General features: G+C 47.2%; 1 pseudogene; it reads left to right on the top strand.

The window, feature by feature from the left end:
* Positions 1-17,955: 17,955 nt before the first annotated feature.
* Positions 17,956-19,566, top strand: LOC115321941 (annotated as a pseudogene).
* The last annotated feature ends 354 nt before the right edge of the window (positions 19,567-19,920 follow it).

Raw genomic sequence — 19,920 nt, 5'->3', positions numbered from 1 at the left:
TTAGAGAGAGGGTTTGCGATGGTCGACACCTGATTCATTTTGGCATTCGGTCGTGATCGTCTGCTATTCTAACAAAAATTCAACAAGTAATGTGTTAATATTACAAAACGATTGCCACAACAAAATTTAAAGAGTTTAAATAAACTTTTTATGACATTTCATGTAAGTAAACGTATGATCTCTTTTATTTCGGTTTTACTACTTTCTCAGACGTTTTACTTGCTGCCTTGCCTGTAGGATTTCGCTCAATCAATGTATCCACAGTTGCTAATCTTTTTTTTTTTGCTTTTTTTTTTAATTGTCACAACTGCAGTTTTTATTAGTCCTAAATAGACGTCTCTTGTTATTGAAAGGAATCGTAGCAAGAGCGTTATTTAAAAACAGATAAGATTGTAGCCGCTGTTGAAAGGATGCTTGTTTCGGCTCCGTTTGTGTGAAAGCCATACCGACGCTGTTACCTTGGTTTCGTTTTAATGAACATTATGAATTGATTGTATTAGCGCGTTAACTTGCGTTGATCTTTTTTTTTTTTTTTTTTTTGCTTCCGGGTGTTTTGATTGAGCAGGTGGGACTAACAGTAAAAACCGTGTAAGGCGCAGTAGTGCAAGTGGATGATTTCCTAAAAAGGATCACAGCTAAAAGGAAAGACACGCGCAAAATACACAAAAAAAGGAAGAAGCGCCGATCGCGATTACAACCCGAAACTTTCATGCCGCGAAGAGAAGTACCGGCGCTGTAACCTAAGGCGCGAAGCGAGGGCGCCGGCGGTGGTATATAAATATACTGCTACCGCTTTTATCTCGTCTTTTTTTTTTTGCTCCTATTTACTCTCCCTGGCCGTAATTTTACCTGCCGCTCCTACAGTATAAAGGGGCGGTCAACTGGACTCTAGTTGAAAGTCCCAGCAGTCAGTTCCTGTGGGCGAAATTAGTCTTTTGTGCTTGAAGCGATGCGGATCTCTCCGCCATTAGGCAGGGACGCTAGGTACTTCCCTGTCCCCATGGAGCTGGTCATGTGACGCAAAAATCCCTCTTGGCCGCGGCCGCGGCCGCAGCCGCAAGATGAGCAAACCGGCCCGCTGGGTGCTTTTTACGCTCGGGCGCAAGCCGAGCTTCAGGCCGGCGCGCGCCATTTCCAGCGTTCGAGTGGTTCAAGCGTGTTGAAAAAATTCGCCTGCTTTCCGAGGCTGCAAACGCGGCGTAGCCAACTTTCTGTGGCAATTCGAAGAGAGGACGAAAGCGCGTGTACAGCGGTACAGCGGTTGGTGCACCTTCTCCCCTAGCATTGACTGCAATAAAAAAACAAAAAAACACCGCGAATTTTTTTTTTTTATAGAAGGGTGGGCTGTGTCCCGGTGTCCTGCGCCTTGACCTCGCCCCCTCCCTCCTCTCTGGTCAGCTCTGTCACGTGACCCACAGCAGCGCGCGAGCTACACGCTGATAAGCATCGAGATCCGGAAAAGCGCCCCTTGCAGCCGCTTTTTTTTTGTCTGCTTGTTTTAACTTTTCAGTTGCATTTCGAACTTCGGTGGTCCTACCTGCTTCGATCCGTCGTCCAACCTTGCGGTCTTATTAGGATGTCTCTCGACAACGTATTGGACGTTCACCAAGACTATCAGTGTTCGAAAAGTCCTACGCGTATACGGGCAACAAGCGATTCTTCAAAGTCAAGTATTCTTGCGGCTTGGTTGGGTTCGGCGAATCACAGCTTGTGCGCCGCATCGTGTTGAAACTTCAAGGAGCCTTCCTTCTCATATTTGTGTTTGTGTGGTTGTCCTGCTTTGAACCGTGTCGACATATATGATCTTGGATTACATCTATTATCATGGTAAGTGCACTACAACCTACTTGTTGGCAACGATTGACCGTTCTTCTACGCGTACTCTTCCAGATTATCCACAGAATTATGCAGCGCCTAATCTCGCGCCAGCCGGGAGAACAATTTCCCCCAAAGTCTGCCATATAGTCTGAAATTATCTTGGCTGTATAAAAGCTTAGAGTGCCTCTTCACATTTCACAGATCGCGTGCACGTTTGTACTTGTCTGCGGAATAAGTTGTAATAAACTTCTAGGCTAATTGAAAACGATATTTTGTGTCTGTTTTCCTGCCCTTTAGAAAGCACCTGCGCGAGCACGATTTTTCCCACGTGTTTCCTCCGTGTTAAGAATAAGTCTACGAGTTTCGGGACGTCTTAAATAAGTTTAAGATAACCAACCTTCCAGATGATACCCATTTAGGGCTAGCAAATAATTTGCCTATCCGAATGGCGCGTTCAAATGTGTGGTCACGTGCCGAGTCGAAGGGGCACCAGTATCAAAACGGGTACCGCTTCAAACGGGTACCCGTATCCCATAATCACGTTTGATTCAAACGGATTGAGTGGTTTGCCATTCATTTGATTCAAACGGGTACCCGTATCCCATAATCACGTTTGATTCAAACGGATTGACAGGTTTGCCATTCATTTGATTCAAACGGGTACCCGTATCCCATAATCACGTTTGATTCAAACGGATCGACAGGTTTGCCATTCATTTGATTCAAACGGGTACCCGTATCCCATAATCACGTTTGATTCAAACGGATCGACAGGTTTGCCATTCATTTGATTCAAACGGGTACCCGTATCCCATAATCACGTTTGATTCAAACGGATCGACAGGTTTGCCATTCATTTGATTCAAACGGGTACCCGTATCCCATAATCACGTTTGATTCAAACGGATCGACAGGTTTGCCATTCATTTGATTCAAACGGGTACCCGTATCCCATAATCACGTTTGATTCAAACGGATCGACATGTTTGCCATTCATTTGATTCAAACGGGTACCCGTATCCCATAATCACGTTTGATTCAAACGGATCGACAGGTTTGCTATTCATTTGATTCAAACGGGTACCCGTATCCCCTAATCACGTTTGATTCAAACGGATCGACAGGTTTGCCATCCATTTGACTCGAACGGATCGACCAGTTTCCCACCCGTTTGAATTTCAAATGTTTTTTTTTTTTTTTTTTTTCAGTATAGGAATGGCGTTTTCGATGCTTGTCAGAGGGGCGTCTCAATCCTAGTTCCTTGTCGCGGGTTCCCAGTTATTATCGCACATTGATATAGCACGTCGACCGTAACATCCGTCACATGTCACTTTCCGACGACACTCCGTTTCCCGGTGCGCCCCTCTTAAGCATGTTAATTACCGGGTTCGCTCTGCCAGTTTTTTTTCTTGAAATTGATTGTAACCCTACTGAAAAAAAAAAAAAACATTTGAAATTCAAGCGGGTGGCAAACTGGTTGGCCCGTTTAAATTAAACGGGTGGCAAACTTGTCGATCTGTTTGGATCAAACGTGATTATAGGATACGGGTACCCGTTTGATACGGGTGCTCGTTCGACCAGCCACGTGACCACACATTAGAACAACCAGTCGGATAGGCAAATTAGTTGCTAGCCCTGCATGGGTATCGTCCGGAAGGTTGGTTATCTGAAACTTATTTAAAACATCCCGAAACTTATAAGCCTATTTATAACAGGGAGGAAACACGTAGAAAAAATGTGCTCGCCCAGGTGCTTGCAAATGGACAGGAAAACAGGCACAAAAAATTGTTTTCTATTCTCATGAAAGTTTATTACAGCCTATTCCGTACACAAGTACAAATGTGCAAGCGATCTGCGAAATGTGAAGAGGCACTCTAAGCTTTTATACAACTGAGAAGGTTGCGAAGCAAACAAGAACCGAAGTAATTCTAGACTTTCGGAAACATTATTCTCCCGGCTGCCGCGAGAACAGACGCTGCATAATTCTATAGATAATCTCGACGTGCCCCCGTAGAAGAGCGGTCAATCGTTTCCAAGAAGTACGTAGGAATGCACTTACCACAATAACAGCGGACTTGAAAGATGTAATCCAAGATAAATGTCGACACGGTCAAAGCAGGACAACCGCACAAACACTAAAACGAGAAGGAAGGCTCCTTGAAGTTTCAGCGTAATGCGGCGCACAAGCTGTCATTTGCCGAATCCAACCAAACCGCGAGAATTCCTGAGTTCTTTAAGAATCACTTGTTGCCGATATACGCGTAGGACTTTTCAAACATTTGGTGCACACATCCCTTACGTTGTCGAGAGACATCTAAATAAGACCGCAGGGAAAGGCGGCAGATCGAAGCAGGCAGGACAAACGAAGTTGCAACGGACAACAAGCGGAAAAAGAAAAATGCGACTGCCAACGCGCGCGCTGCCGAACTTGGCTGAGTCTTGCACTGAGGTGAGTCTCTAACTGACGTGAAACGGAGCATAAGGAGTATTCACTGGGCGCCGCCATATTTGTGGGTGATGTCTAGAGCGCATGCTCTGAACGAGCCCTCGTTAATAGGCTGCTAAGACCGGCAATCTTGATGGTGTAGAATGCACGTTGCGAAAGGACTGGGGAGGCTCGCCATCAGCACGCGCTCAGCAGTCGTGCACACAACTATGGCCGCCAGTGAATGCTTCCTATAAAACTATATTCTTTCACGTGGTTGCGTCTTCTGCGAGAGAGATTCGAGCTGAATAAGTACATTGAGGCAACAAAGAACGCCACATTTTTAATGTTCTGTCAAAAATATCGGCTCGCCAACGTCGCACGTTTACGTATGAAAAAAATCGCTTATTCCAGTTGCAGTATAAGCGAACATCAGCTCAATCAAAATGTAAATATCATTACTTGCATTACTCGGACGATTGTAAACCTATAAACCTGGCGTTCCCGCGGCTTTCCGGAAACAGGCTGCCACGGCTGAAATAGGCGTGCTCATGCCGCCGATCGGTACGCTCAGTATCAAACGGGCTCCGGAGGGCCGTTTGATTAAACCGGTACAGTTTGCCGGTTACCGGTCACCCGTCTGTGCAACATGGTCGCCGGTTTGAGCAAACGCGCGACAGCGTTGCTCAAATGAGTGGCCCATTTGATCAGACGAGTGACCCGTTTGCCAAAGGAGTGACCTGTTTGCCCAAGTAGGTGACCGTTATGGCTCATACGGGGAACCTTTTTGAGTCATACGGGCGACCCCTTTGACAAACTGGTGACCGGTATAGCTAAACTGTTACCGGTATGAACCCGTTTACTTTCATATAGGCGCCAAATGGATTTTTATTTTTCAGTAGGGAAGGTCACCTGTGCATTCTTGAGTTGAACGTTTTGCTAACCCACAAAAGAAGCAGTGGCCAGTGATGCAGGTGTGCGACAGCGCCGTTGCTGACATTCTTGCTCCGTCAAGCTTCGTGTTGCGCCGCGAATGACTCCGGTAGGCCCACCACCCCCCGCTCTCTCCCTGCTCTCAACCTCAATCAAAAAGACGCTAAGTATCTCGGCGAGCTCTCATCGTGCCGAGCGCATGGTAACGGCAAGGGCCCAATCCGTGCGGAGGAGAGCACATCGATCGTGCGGCTGGTGTTCTGTCCTGCTGCGGTCGGTGACTCCGGATCTCTCCCTGTTGCTCCCAACAACCTGTAGACACCGCTGCTCGACTGCCGCCTGTAGTCCAGCACTATCTCCTTCGGCAGGGCCCTGAGAAGAATGTCAAAGATCACTGTGCAGTAGGTTTCCGATCCTACGCCAAGACCTCACAGCTCTCGAATGTTGTTCTGAACATTGTCGTAGATCCTCCTCAGCCATCTTGTGTCCTTCGGGGACGCTGCAGGCGGTAATGCTCCGAGGGTTGCCAGGTGATCTTGCTCAATCCTTCGCCTGTCACCAAACCGCTGGGTCAGTATTTGAATTTCGTCGTCGTAGCAGGCCTTAATGGCGTGAGGTCCTGCGATTGCTACCACAGCTGGTCTGGTGACAAGGGTTCGATGGTATTAAAGCGTCTATGATGTAGTGATGTCGTCGCCATGAATGGCTCCAGTGAACTGCTCCCGGAAGCTTTGCCATCCGCTGTCTTCGCCGTTGAAGGTTTGGAGTTGCAACTTCGGGAGCTTCTCGCAGCCTGTCCTATTTGTAGGAGCTCTTTCCACATCTGCTGTGGTTGTCGCTTATGTGTAGCACTTCAGAGCGTCGATCTGAGTTGCTCCCTTTGGCGTAGTTCATCTGTATTGCATCCCAAAAATTGCGAGAATTCGTGTGGCCTCGTCGTCTTACTTAGAGATCGCAGTGTATTCTGCGCCAAAATTCTCTTCTGACAGTGTTCCTCGATCTCGGCATTCAGTGCACAAAGTTTGTTGCTGGACGTGCTGAGTCGCTCTATCCAGGCAATTACTGTGGCTAGATCTGTTGTTTCCTGCTCAGCCGTCGCTTCGTTGATCAACTTTGTGTTTTGCGCACGTTTCACGCCACGCTTCGTTTTTACACGTTCCATCTTCGGTCGTTCGCCAACATGCACACAACATCACAGCGTTCCAGTCAGGTGGTTCCAAATGTTAGAATCTGCCCACCTCGTTCGATGTTTGCCACGTTCCCGGGTTTCTGCACCATTAATTTATGTTGCAGAAGTTGCGCGCGGTTAACTCAACAAAATATGTTTACGAAAACTAAACTATATTACACTTTCGATTAGATGAAGGCTTGCAACCATTACGTCGTTCACTTTCTTTCCTATACTTCGTTTCACCTTAAGTTCAGACGCAGGCCACGCTACACTTTAATGACACCAATCAGACAGCATCAAAGGCGCGCCATCATGGTGTTCGTGGTGTTTCTGTATGGGTTCTATTATCGCTGCACCAAGCATATATAGAAACGACCCAGTGACGTGCGCTTTGTACGCTGCTTGATTGGTCCCATTAGCTCGTAGCGTCGGCTGCGTCTCGACATAAGCTGAAACCAACGTTAAAAAAATACTCAGTTGGGAAATTCCCATAGGAGCCTAACTACTTTGAAAAAAAGTGGCTCCGATCTGTATGAGAACCAAACTGAACACGATCGCAACGCCGCCATTTCTCCCGCTGCGGCCACTGCTGGAACTGCACGGCTGCATGTATTAAAGGGACCATGAAGGCAGTTTCGAAGTTTTATTCGACGATTGAAATCTCAGATTTCTCAGATACTGTTGACCAAGTTCTAGCCCGAACAGAAATTTGGGTGCCGCACCAATCGAGCAAACAGGCGCGGTAATAATAGCGCCGGGAACGATGCCAGAGACCCCGCCGAGGCGGCGGCAGAAAGGTGAACTAAAGTGCGCCGTCGAAGCGTGACGACAACGGGCTTCTCGTCTGGCGATTGGTTCAAACGATAGACGCGCTCTTGGTTTCGATTTCGGTGGTGAGATGTAATGAAAAAAGTTTATTTGAACGTTGGATAATGTTTTGAAGTGTAGTTGGGAATTAATAGGTTTCATACCGTGTATAAAAGCATAATCTGAAGCGATCCCTCCGTTTGTCACTGGTTGAACGCATCCCGCAGTGCTACCTCGGGCGCGTAACAAGCATCGAGCAACCATGGACAAAAAAAAAAAAAAAAGAGGTACGAGCGCCGGGGGCGGCGGACTTTTGGTTTTGGTTTCGTGCGTCGTCTCGTGTTCGCTTTGCGAGCTGGTGTCTCACCAATCACGCCGCGTTTATGTGCAGTAGTAGGTTTCGCAAAAGGTCGGCTAAAGACGTGCGGTCGATCTGGTGACGTTAGTTTGCATAAACTGCCGACCGATGCAGCAACGCGCAGCATTAGGTTACGCGCCGTCGTCTTGCGTAGAGCTGTGGACAGCGGTGTCAGGATTTGTTCGTTGCATTTCCGACCAGAAGACTTTGAGCAGCACCTTCACGTCAGCCGGAGTCTGGGTAAAAACATGAAGTTCCCGCGTCTGAGGAAAGACGCTATTCCCTCACTTTCCTTGCGCAAGGAGCCCACACCACAGCGGCAACGAACCACGTTCAGTCGGCGTGAGGTCGCTGAACGGGAGCTCAAACTCGTTTACGAGCGCGGCGTTGTCGTCCATTTCTTCCAGGTTTTCTTCACAGACCGCCGTGCACTAGAGCGAACCACGGGAACCACACTGAGTGTGCACTAAATCCTACCGATGCCGACAGTGCTCCCTGACGTCACTTCTCTTTCCAGAGGCGAAAAAGGGAAGACTGAATGTTTGTTTCGGTTTCGCAAATTTATTTGCAGGTACAGAAATAAGAGCCACAACGTTCTAGAAAAAATTCTGTGGCATGCCAGGACCCCAATGCTTCCGAAAACACCTCCTTTAAAAAAAAAAAAAATTGCCTTCATGGTCCCTTTAAGCGCGAAACACATATACGACGAAACCGCCCGATCTGACGTCCGATCAGGCAGTACGAGTATGGTGCCTGGAGCGCGTCTTCGACTGGTGTGTTTAGCGTCCTATCCCGCCCCTTACATCAAAAGTGGTCCCGATATGGCAACAAATGACGCGAGTGTCATGCTGTTGCCTGTCGCGATCCTGGCGGTTGGCCGTAGAAATGCTGGCAAAAAGCACGAGCGAACGCGAGTGTCGCTGTCGTCACGGCGTCCCATTAGGCGTCTCCACTTCCGGCTGCACTAGCTTCCGTGAACTGTCACAGTGGAAAGAGACCTGCAGCAGAACAGGCATCTGCTACCAGAGCTGGCAGTAATGTAATTACTGTAATGAAATTACTGTAATTTAATTACTTGTTCCAGTAATTAGTAATGTAATTCATTACTTTTTGTAGCAGGTAATTTAGTAATGTAATGAATTACTCCAGCGACGGTAATTGTAATTAAATTACCTAATTACTTTTTCACACCAGGCATATTTTTTGTCCACAATACACAAGAGCGCTTTTCTTTTTATCTTACATTTTCTTTTTCCTTTACACCTTTCCAAAAAACGCTCTTCGGCCGCCGCTATGTTGCTGATGCTAATGCGGCTGGTGCGACTCTCGCGCCCGCTATCAGCTAGACATTTTCTGCCACTCTCTTGAACTGTGAAAACCCGCTCAGCGCGATTCTCTACCTATGTTTTGCGGTTTTGCATTCGACGTTTTCTGGCCCCTCTTGAAAGTTTCCGCGTACTTTTTCTGATGCATGCTGCATACCCTCTCTGTGTTATCTTCCACTGTGAGAAATAGGGCTGTTAAGTGCCTGCCATTCGAGCTTTTCTGCTCGACATTCTCGGGAAACGAAGAAGGGGAAGTAGGTCGAACTAAGGCCCCTGGTGGAACGGCCTCGACGCGATTTTGCGAACAATGACAATTGTTCTCCCCCCTCCCAGAGATAATCTGCGTAGGGTCCTCAGTCATCTTCAAAATAGTTGTCCGGGTTGGGGTGGGAAACGGATCAGTCGCGTGCGTTCCTCTGTCCATCGGTAAACATGCAACAGAGAGTTCGAGCTGTGTGTCATGAACTGTGTAAATAATGTAAATAAAGTTATCTGTAAAAGGAAGTTATCAATACCTCCTTTATATTTGAAAGTATACAAAAGTAATGCGAAAGTAATGTCATTACTTTTAAAAGTAATTTATAATGGTAATTAATTACTTTCTGGCTGCGGTAATTTGTAATGTAATTTAATTACATTTCAGCAATTTTCAGCAAAGTAATTAGTAATGTAATTTAATTACAAAATATGAGTAATTTGGCCAGCTCTGTCTGCTACATACAGCATAACTGTTGGAACGCCGCCAGGGTCGCGACCGGCGACAGCATGACATTTTTATGACGTCATCAGGCGGAAATCGAGGGACCACTTTTTTGGCCGCGGTAAACACACCAGTCAAAGACGCGATCCAGGCACCATAGTTCGAGGGTCGGAGGCGAGGGCTTTCAACGCTCTCCGGTCCTACGAAAACCCTCTCCCCCCAAGGTCATTCCGGCAGTCCGCACCACGGTGTAGTCCGCACGTCGGATCGGACGGTTTCGTCGTACATGTGTTTCGCGCTTTAGTTCAAGTCGAGTCGCGCAAGGTCCGGTGGCGCCATCTCGCAGGGCCATCTCAGAGCAGCTAGATAAGGCAGCTTTTATGTTTTGACCCGTGGATACAAGGCGGCGTTGTTATAGTATTTTGTTTGCTGGTCTCGGCGTTCACCGAGACAAACTGAGTGTTTTAGTAACGTTGGCTGAAGCGAAGTATAGTCGTTGTTGTCTTCTATCGGTGCAGCCACGATCTCTTTTCCTTGTCTTCTTCTTTTTAAACGCAGTCACAAACTCTCAGCCAAAAGCTGAACAAGTTTCACAGTAAAGGCGGAAATCGCAGGTGTCACGGGTGAAGTGTAAATGAGTGTCGTTTTTAGTTACCTCACCTACAGTGCATGGTTTGCTTATTGTGTAGCACTGGCTGTTTCATTCAGTAGTATGCTACATAGCAGTTCTTTGGTTGCCGCCAGGATAGCGCTCCTAACAAATATGATACATTTTGAGTGTTCCGTATAAGTGTGGTGGACACTGCACATACCTAGATGCGAGAGTAACCCTGAATGAGTTAAGGAGAATCAGGGAATTTTATGCTCAAACCACGAGAAAAGAACGTAATGAAGGATTATACTCCGTTTCAAACATCGCGTGCAACGCTGGGAAAGCTACTGAAGTAGTGCGCATGAAAAAACACAAAAATAATGTGTTACTCCGCGAGATTTCGTGGACGAGCGGTACAAGGCGCTACTCTGGCGATGCCGACGTCTCGGTGGCGGTGGTTCGAATCCACTTAGGGCGCGAAAAAAAATTTTTTTTCCTCGATCTATTTTTTGTGCAAGATTGTGCGTATTGCGGAAATGCATATTTCAATTCCTCTTTTCTTGTCGATTTTTATTTATAAGAAGGTAGGCCAGGGGCTAGTGTTCCGCTTGAACTTGCGCCGGCCTCGTCAAAACGGAAGAACGGTCGAGATCCAGGGCGTCTGTTTAAAGCCGTTTATTTACGTGATAGCGTGAAAATCAGAGAGTACCTTGAGAGCGTGGTGGACGGTCCTTTATACAACGAATACTGTGATTAGGGGACCGCACTGCCATTGGTCAGACGACTTGGCATTCCCTCACGTGATGTGACTTCATGGAAGTTTCCTGAGTCGGAATACTCGCCGATGTATGGAAGAAGTCATCCAGACGGCAGTATCTTGGTGCTCTGGTGCCGGCGCCCCCATGAACCGGGAGTGATTAACAATAGACGTGTACACAACACACGGCACTTGAGATCAGGATCGAGTGTTGTTTCCTTTTCGAGGAAAGCATGGGCCTCGGAATACAGGCACGGGCATGTGCGTCGTTTACTTAGCCGACCAAGGTTAAGGTGCCTCAGACAGACGGAGCCGACCAAGGTTACGGTCCCGCAGGCAGAAGAACCCAGACGCTTCGGAATGCAATCACGGGCACCGCCTGCTGTAAGGGCCCGCAAGCAGACGGAGCCGTAGGCACGATTCATCACCGACACAGTTCCTTCTTGAGGCTTGTTTCACTTTGAAGCCATAAGGCCGATTTCATCACCAGAAATAACAGGTGGCAGTTCACAACACTGTCCGCGTGCTCGGAACTTTCACGTTGCGAGGTCTTCGCTTCGGGGACGCCACCTTGCCAGACACTCCGGTGTCGTTACTGACCGTTTCCAGGACCTCACGGACCGACGTCTCCGGGAAACACGTTCTTGAACTCGCGTACACGTTGGCGATCACCTGCTTGCACTTTTGCGAGATCTTCACACAACGAATCTTCGAAAATATCCGAGCAGGAAAAGAAAGCTTCCCGCGTAAGACGCCATCTTCACGAAACCGGCGAGGCAGGGGCAGCCAGGGGGGGGAAGGTGCCGCCGCTTCCAATGCACCCTCCTCAGAATTTACGGCGCTCCGTGGGGGCCGCCATGCTAAAACTTGATACCAGTGTTGCTGCATCTGTAGGTCATCCTTAAGTTAGAGCTGACGGAGAAAATCTGGCCACGGCGGAACGCCGATGTACGCTGGAAGCTAGAGCCGGTTTGCTTTCGTTGTTTTTGTTTGGTCGGAGAAAATCTGGCAACAACGCACGTTCAACATGGCGCCGGGATTGCATCGGCACCTTCGGTTTGACTCCGTTTGACGCGGTTTACGAGCACATGTAGCGAAGACGTGACCGGAGAAGTGCCCCTCTGATGGTCCCGGAAGACGGAAAGTATCATTCGTAATCGTCGGGTGTGCTTTGAAAGCGAAGGGAGTCACAGGGTCCACGAGTGCGCAACCACAAGCCAAGGTTCACGACAGCGCTCCGTTGACTTCGGCGATCTCGTTCTGTTTGGTGCATAGAGATAGGTTTGGTGCAACACGGCGATGGCGACAAAGAGTTGAAACGTTCGTGGTGTGTGGTGCGGTGCTTGGAGGTAGAAGCCCATACTAGCACGAAGCGCAAATCGGTTATTGTGGGGTTGAAATTCAACGGGTTCAGTCTCGTCGTCGTCAGCTGATCCGGTCCAGCTGGTCCGGGAGGACGCAGCGAGCGCTTTTAAAAGTAAATCTTCCTTCGTTCCGTTTCAAAATGTGCAAGATTCTCGACGCATACCGTGAGTAAAAAGCTGCGGGTGTTTTCAACAAAATTACGTCGTTTTAATTGAACAATGGACTCCGGATTGTGTTCCGAGACCTCCCGTTTTTATGCTTTGTGTTGGCGTTTGCACAGCGACGCACACCGCCCGAGTAGATGATTCGGTCCTGCAAACGACCGGCCATACAGAATTTTAGGGAAACTTAAGTCACCACCGATATTTTCTTGTAAATCTCGTGTGAGTTTGTTGCGCTGGTCATGCGATGTGAATAAATTAGGGCAACGTTTCCTACATGCCTGCGGATGCATGAACTGAGAACATTTTTTACGTAGTGAACATAGCGTTTTTTCTTTATTTTGGAAAGAGGTGTTGGGGAATTTATCATGGTACAATCACTTGAGAGTTCAGAAATTGGAGACAGCGAGCATGCTTTCCCAACTTTGTCTCTTTTCTCTCTGGCATTGCCCCTAGTTTCAAGGTGCAGTTTCAGTAGACATTACTACTAGCAGGTACAAACTGCTCTAAAGCAGGTAAAAGACTGGTAAGTCAGGGCGGTGCGGACTCCGTGTTTCGCGCTTTTCGCAAGGTGACTCGGTAAGTGCTTTTGCGAGGTATGCGGAATACGCAAACGATTTTGTTATGCCCGTCGGTTGCGTCTCTCCAGCAAAACGAATAAGATATGATCTACAAAGGCGCAATCACAAGCCAATATTTACGATAACAGTGCATATTTGATTCGGTGGTCCGTGTAGTTGTATTTTATCCTGCTTTCTGCAACGTCGTGTCATGGCGAAGAGCTGGAGCGTTCACGGATTGTGCTGGGCTACCGGTTGACCCAGTTGCAAATCCAGAACTCCGTTTTTTTGTGTTTTTTTTTGTTTGTTGGGGGGGGGGGGAGGGAAAATCTAAAGCCGACTTTTGGTTCTAAGCCGTGCTTTGAAACCGCCGCCGTGGGCTTAGTCTCGTTTAAAGCGACGGAGTGGTAATCCAAGTTCAGAGTACAAGTGTGCCTGCTAGGGTGCGGCCTACCCTATTTCGAACCCTCGTCCTTGAGTACCGAGCCTCCTACCACCTGGCAGGCCGGTAGTTGGTTTTATTTCGGGGGATCCACCCATGTCAAATCGGCCTTCGAGAAAAGGGTCGACTGTTTGGAGGGGGGGTGGCCCCTCCCTTGGGTCCGCCCCTGGGTTGACAGAAGCCTGCGTCGCCCGCATCGGCACTGAGTGCACTTCGGCTGTTGATGCTCAAGCCTTTCATCCGCGGCTTGCCTGCCGCCTCGGTGGCTCCGAGGCGAGAGCGTCGGCCTACGGATCCCCATGTGGCGTGTTCGAATCCCGGCCGAGGTGCCCGCAATCCGACGGATGCTTATTGCGGAGGAGGCGCCGGGTAACCGAGCTTTCGGTTGCACGTCAAAAGATCCCCAGGTAGTCGAAATAAATCTCAGTCCTCCGCTGGGGCGTGCCAGATGCCCGTCGTTGGTTTGGCACGTAAAACCCCCGAATTTTTGGCCGCGGCTTGCCACCAGCTGATCCGGCTGCTCGACGGTGAGGAAGTGGCGAAAGTTACCTCTGAAGTAAATGTAAATCCTTGTTCATCCAGTTATCCGGTGGCAAAGTGTGGAAGGTGTCCAACGCGTATTGAGGGCGGGAACTACGAGCGTTTCGCATTGCTTTCGTAACCGAAACCAGAACAGCGAGATAACTGCCTTGCGTACTCCAAAATGATGGAAGCAATACGTCGTCAAAAATCCCTTTTTAGGGTTTCAAACCAAGTAAACAAGACAAATATAATTAAACTTCGTTGTCTGTATGCAGGAGGACTTATGTAGCACATCAATACATTCTCGTTCCAAAACGGAAAATAAAATAAAACTCAGTCCGCCGTATATGGCAGCAACTTCTCCGCTGCGAAACCTATGCTGGCAACGTAAGCGGTTTTAATATGGCAGCCTCCGCTTTGCGCCGCGTTCCCTTTCCCTCCTTCCCCCCCCCTGGGGGCAGCCGCACAACCCGAAAACCCGAAGCGAGTGCGAGTGCCGCACGAACGAAAACGGAAAATAATTTGGAGTAGTTTACATTATCTTTTCCTTTTTATTGAAAAAAAATCGCTGTTCCATCGAAATCATAACGCCACTATTAGTTACTAGCTACAAAGATGTACACTTTTCGCCTTTTTTCTTTTTTTTTTCAGGGGCCGCACTCTTTTGTGGAGCGAACGTAGTCGCGGTCGGCTGTGCAAACCGGCGCGCTAGCTTTGACTACGTTGCACGCTATGTTTGAAACGGAGTATAGGGATTCAGGATACCCAGACTCGAATATTTCATCAGCATGCGATAGTTTGATAAACATCATAAAGACTAGGTCCAATTTCATGCTGGAAGAACCAGTTAAAAATAAAAAAATAAAGTTTCAGTCATTCCTTATTTTGCCGCATTTCACACGGACTTAAAAAAGTCGCGTCCAGATACGAGGTGAACGTTGTTTTTTCAGCCCAAAACAAACTAAGTAGATTATGTTCTGCTGTACGTGCACGCAGGGAGGGGAAAGCAAGATCAGAATATAACACATGTAAGGTAAAGCATGGGATAAAGTTCGTGTCGTGCGTAGAAGGCGTGGTTTACCGCATTCCCTTCTCTTGTGGGCACTGTTATATCGGGCAGACTGGCCGGTGTTTAAACATCCGACTAAGAGAGCACCACAGCTCCTTGAAAGGCACCGCTAATTCACATTTAGCGATACATTGCAGAGATTGCGGGTGCGAACCACGCTTAGAAAACACCAGTATATTATTTCAACACCACGACCAAACATGTCGAGAGATGGTAGAAGCCTAGAACATCACGAAGAACAACAGTTCGTGTGCGAGCCAAACTTCGGTGACTCTGACTCCCAGCGAGATGAAGTTTTTGGATTCAGGGTAACAAAAGCTCATGAGGAAAGAAAGAAGAAAACCAGTCTACAATCGGATGAAAAAAGAAGAAAGGGACACATTCCACGAGGCGCCAAGCAAGCGCGCGAACATTTGACTCCATGTTTTTCATTTCATTGTCGTTCTTCCTTATGTTGTAATAACAAACCAGTTGATAGTCAGCGCTTTGTCTTGTGTTCTCTTCGTCTCTTTGTGTCCTCGTCCCAGTCGCGCTGTTTTTCAACATGAAAGGAGAGCGCGTATACTTAATGCAAGGGGGGGGGGGGGCGATGCAGTTCGTACCGGCATCGTCTCCAGTGAGTCGCATCGCGTGCCCAACAGTTCTTTGAAGTTCAGTCCTCCACCGGGGTAATTAGAGCCCCAGGAATAGCTGCTTTAATGCGATATGTGAAGCGATTGCTGCCGTACTAGATGTCTACAAGCCACCTGGGGACTTGGCTTTCCGCTATATCTAAGGCGTGCGGAATATTGTCGAGATGGCCATTTCTTCAGACACGGACTTATACCTCCCACCGAGCATAACATCGTCTTCGATTTTTTCGCGTCAACAGGGTAAATAAAGAGATCGATAGATTGATAGAAAGAAGGAAGCGCAAAGGAGTCAGAGAATCGAGAAAGGGGCTGAAGATGGCGTATTTGTGTTCCTGGAATGTTTCGTAACTTTGTAAAGAACACGTCGGCAGTCTCGAAACAACAGTCGTCATGATGCGGGAAATAAAATATGTGGTTGAACTTAATCCACAAATAAATTCAATCTGCCTCTCAATGACTTTTGCAATCTGGGATTGTACTATATTGATACTAGGTTGGTATTTTGTTATATTGTTGTAAACACAACGGAATTTATTTTTAAGAATCTTAACACCCTCTCAGACGAATTTCAATTCGTCTTTATTTGCTAATGTGTCATCAAATCAACGTTTTTGTTTAAAAAATGTCAGTTATCTACTCTACACTAATAAAAAAAACCTAAATAGCATTTGCTGATTAAAATTTAATAATGTTATAAAAGCTTTTGTTACCTGCGAAAATTCTCACAAGGCCTAACTTAGACATTGTAATCAGTAAGTGTTGTATCGAATTCTAAATATACTCGCTTCAAGTTGGGCACGCGAACGTATTTCGGAAAAAGTTCTGTCTATATTTGTGAGAGCTCAATTCTGAGGTGATAAACCATTTAAAATGGAGCAAGGAATGAAAGACGTTTACAAATCTTCGTAATGCGAAATTAGAGCGCAGCTCTTGAAGAGGAGGAGGGGAGGCTACGACGGGAAGGTATGTCCCTCCTCCTCCTCCTTCGTACCCTCTTCTCCTCCCCTTCTACTGCCCTCCCCCGTTCCCTCCTCTCCCCTCATCCTCCAATTCAGTTTCCCCGACAAAATTTAGCGGGAAAAATGACGTCACATGACTTGGTGTCACGTCACCTAAGAACACATTAAGCTTGTCTGCTAGATTTAGCGGGAAAATTGACGTCACGTGATCTTAGAACTAATTCAATTTCCGCGAAATTTATCGGGAAATTGAACTACTGTTGAGGTGACGTGACGTCAATTTTCCATCTAAATGTAGTGGAGAAACCGAATTTGCCATCTAAATCTAGCAGAGAAGCTGAATTTACTCGCTAAATTTAGCGGGGAATTGAATTGGTGTTGAGGTCACGTGACGTCAAGTTTACCGCTGGATCTAGCTGCGAAACAAAAATTGTTCTCTAAATCTAGCGGAGAAACTGAATTTTCCTGCTAAATATAGCGGGGAATCGAATTGGTGTTCAGGTCCACGTGATGTCAATTCTCTCGCTATATTTTGAGCGGGTACGACGACGCCGACGCCGCGAAACACGGAAACGGGCGTCTAAGAGCTGCGTTCTTGAACGACGGTCATGGATGGTCTATGGCCTCTACCGGATGTTGGTCGTCGGCACACTGGTTTGTGAGCTTGCTCTCAGGTGGTCATTGCTCATATATTTCGTTAAAAGTATTAATTATTGCGATTGTATTGCTCATTGCCAGCTTCTTCGATGCGTTCTAAAGGTTTTTTTCGGACAGAAAGCCACCCATAAGCGATCTCACAAACCATTTTGGAGACGACAAACTTTCAGGTATAGGGCATACCAAATACACGGCATCCGATTTTGCTTTATTTTTTATATTTCAATACCTCCGAGTTGAGCTCATAAAAATAAACATGAAACTTCTGCGAAACTACGTTCGCGTGATCAATTTGAGGTATCTACGTTCGTAATTCGAATTTTGCAAGGCGAGCGGTCTCGTCCATTGGGAATTCGAGGTCAAAAACAAACATCATTGAAATAAGCTGAAAACCAGAAGGTATATGAAACAGTCGTTGCTTAGCGCATTCCGGGTATATGGTATAAGGCTAGTATGATTAAATTATCTCTCGATTGTCAAATAAAATCGCAGCCACTAAAGGGTGGAATAGTTGAAGAGAGCAAGAGCGAGGATGACGTTCTCCAGATGAAGGATTAAGACTAAGTAAACGAAATGAAGAATAAAGACGTGGGCTCCTAAACCCAAAATTTCATCCCTGGAGTACAACAAAGTAATAACGACAATTTACAAGAGGAAGTGAACGAAGCATTACGTAATAAAGGCGTTATTCAATTTTGGGTGATGACGAAACACCGACTTTTAAGAAAGGTAATGTACCGGCCATTGTCCATAGTAGAAAACAAAAGCCCCGAAATATACAAGCATGTCGCTCAAAAAGAACAAAAAGAAACATCACTCAAGATGTTAGTTGGCTGCTTCTTGTCACAAAATATTTGGAAAAGGGAAGTATAAGCTTTTCAAAAGCGAGTTATTAAAAAATTCTGCTGCACTCTAAAGGAATTTTCCGCGCATTCTTTCCTGCCAGACCTACATATACCCTGTAATTGTGGTGAGTTGGCTGTTGTGTTAAGTATAGCGGACTAGGGGTAACCTGAGTGAACCATAGTACTGTGGTTTACTATGGCTAACTAAAGCAAACTATGATGTTAACTGTATTGTTGACCATTCTGTTGGCTATAGTGTTGTCTATGGAGTTGACTTTCGTGTTAACCATGGTTAACTATAGTTAACACGGCTGCCTCCAGTCGTGTTAACTGTCATATATTGATAAACACGCTACCCTGACGTCAGCAACTGACGTCATCGCCCTGATAGCGGCGACTATGTAAAAAGAGTACGCAACGAATGAACGTTCTTTTCGTTCGTTTCGCTCCGGCATGAGTCTGGTATCCGTATCTCTGCCACGATAGAACAGTTGACGACGAAGATGGGATTTCATGGCGGCATCTCAGCACAACGGCCAGTCAAGTAACAACGCAGCACCGCGGAAGCCAGGAGCAGCCGTCACGGAAACGACGGAGGACGGAGCGGGTAAGATCAACGGAAGAGATAAGTGCACTATTTCGACCGACATTATGTCAACACCTCACCCTTTAGCAATGCCTAGGAGGCATGTCTGAGTTCAATCCAGAGAGCGACAACAATAGGTCGTACTTCGGGAGGTTTGAAAATTTTGTTGACATTAACGAAGTACCCGCGGCGAAAAAGCTGAAGTTGTTCTTAAACGTGGTGGGTGGCCAGGCTTACGAGAAGCTTAAGAAAATCCTAGTTCCACAGAAGCCCACCGACAAAACTTTCGAACAAGTGCGGGAGTTGCTAGAAGACCACTTAGGTCCGGTGTATTCCGTAATTGCCTAACGCTGCAAATTCAACAGGCGAATGCTGGAAGAAGGTGAAAGCGTGAAGGATTTTATGACAGAATTAAAGCACCTAGCACACAACTGCGAATTCAAGGCATTTCTGAATGAAGCTTTGAGACACCGCCTAGTAGCAGGCTTACGCGACGAAGAGACACAGATAATATTGTTTTCTACGGAGGGTCTCCCTTTTGAAGGCGCATGTAAAATAGCTCTCGAAAAGGAACTCGCATCACGGCAAACCAGCGAGCTGCGTACAGCAGAAGCGAGACCGACAGAAGTTCACACTATCAGCGGCAGCACATGCGAGAAAACGCACGCGCTACGACGAAAGAACCAAGAAAAAGAAAACAAGCGGGAAACGCACGCGTCACGATTAAAGAAGGAAGGCGCATCAAAGACGAAACGCGGTTGTTATCGCCGTGGGAAAGGACACGCGCATGACCGATGCTGGTATCAAATACGAAATGCCGGGCGTGCGCAAAGACAGGAGGACATTTGGACGCAATGTGCCAAGAAAAACGGCGTCCGATAAACTATGTTGATACGTCAGACGATGACTCCGAAGCATAGCAAGTTTATCACGTCGTGCTTTGTGCAGCAAGCGAGAAGCGTGGGTACAAGGTTTCCGTCAATATAGGCAACCTGCAATGCTGTTTGGTTTGGCGCCATCTAGCGACTGAAGCAAGAAATATTGGGTATCCCTGGGAGTGGCTGCTGCATTGTTCGAACGCGAGCTTTTACTCTGGTGGCGCCGCTTAGCCTAGTGTCTGAAGCAAGAAATACTGGGTATCCCAGGAAGCCATGATCGCGTAACGTGCCAGTAGAGCGGAAGCTACGGCCCTGGCGGGCCAATCGGAACGTGACTGCGTATCAGCGGAGCGCGCCT

The sequence above is a fragment of the Ixodes scapularis genome, unplaced genomic scaffold (genome assembly GCF_016920785.2).
Source record: "Ixodes scapularis isolate PalLabHiFi unplaced genomic scaffold, ASM1692078v2 PGA_scaffold2__306_contigs__length_199485367, whole genome shotgun sequence".
In the NCBI taxonomy this organism is placed as follows: domain Eukaryota; kingdom Metazoa; phylum Arthropoda; class Arachnida; order Ixodida; family Ixodidae; genus Ixodes; species Ixodes scapularis.
The sequence above is the reverse complement of the archived record's forward strand: the minus strand, read 5'-3'. Positions and strand labels throughout refer to the sequence as shown.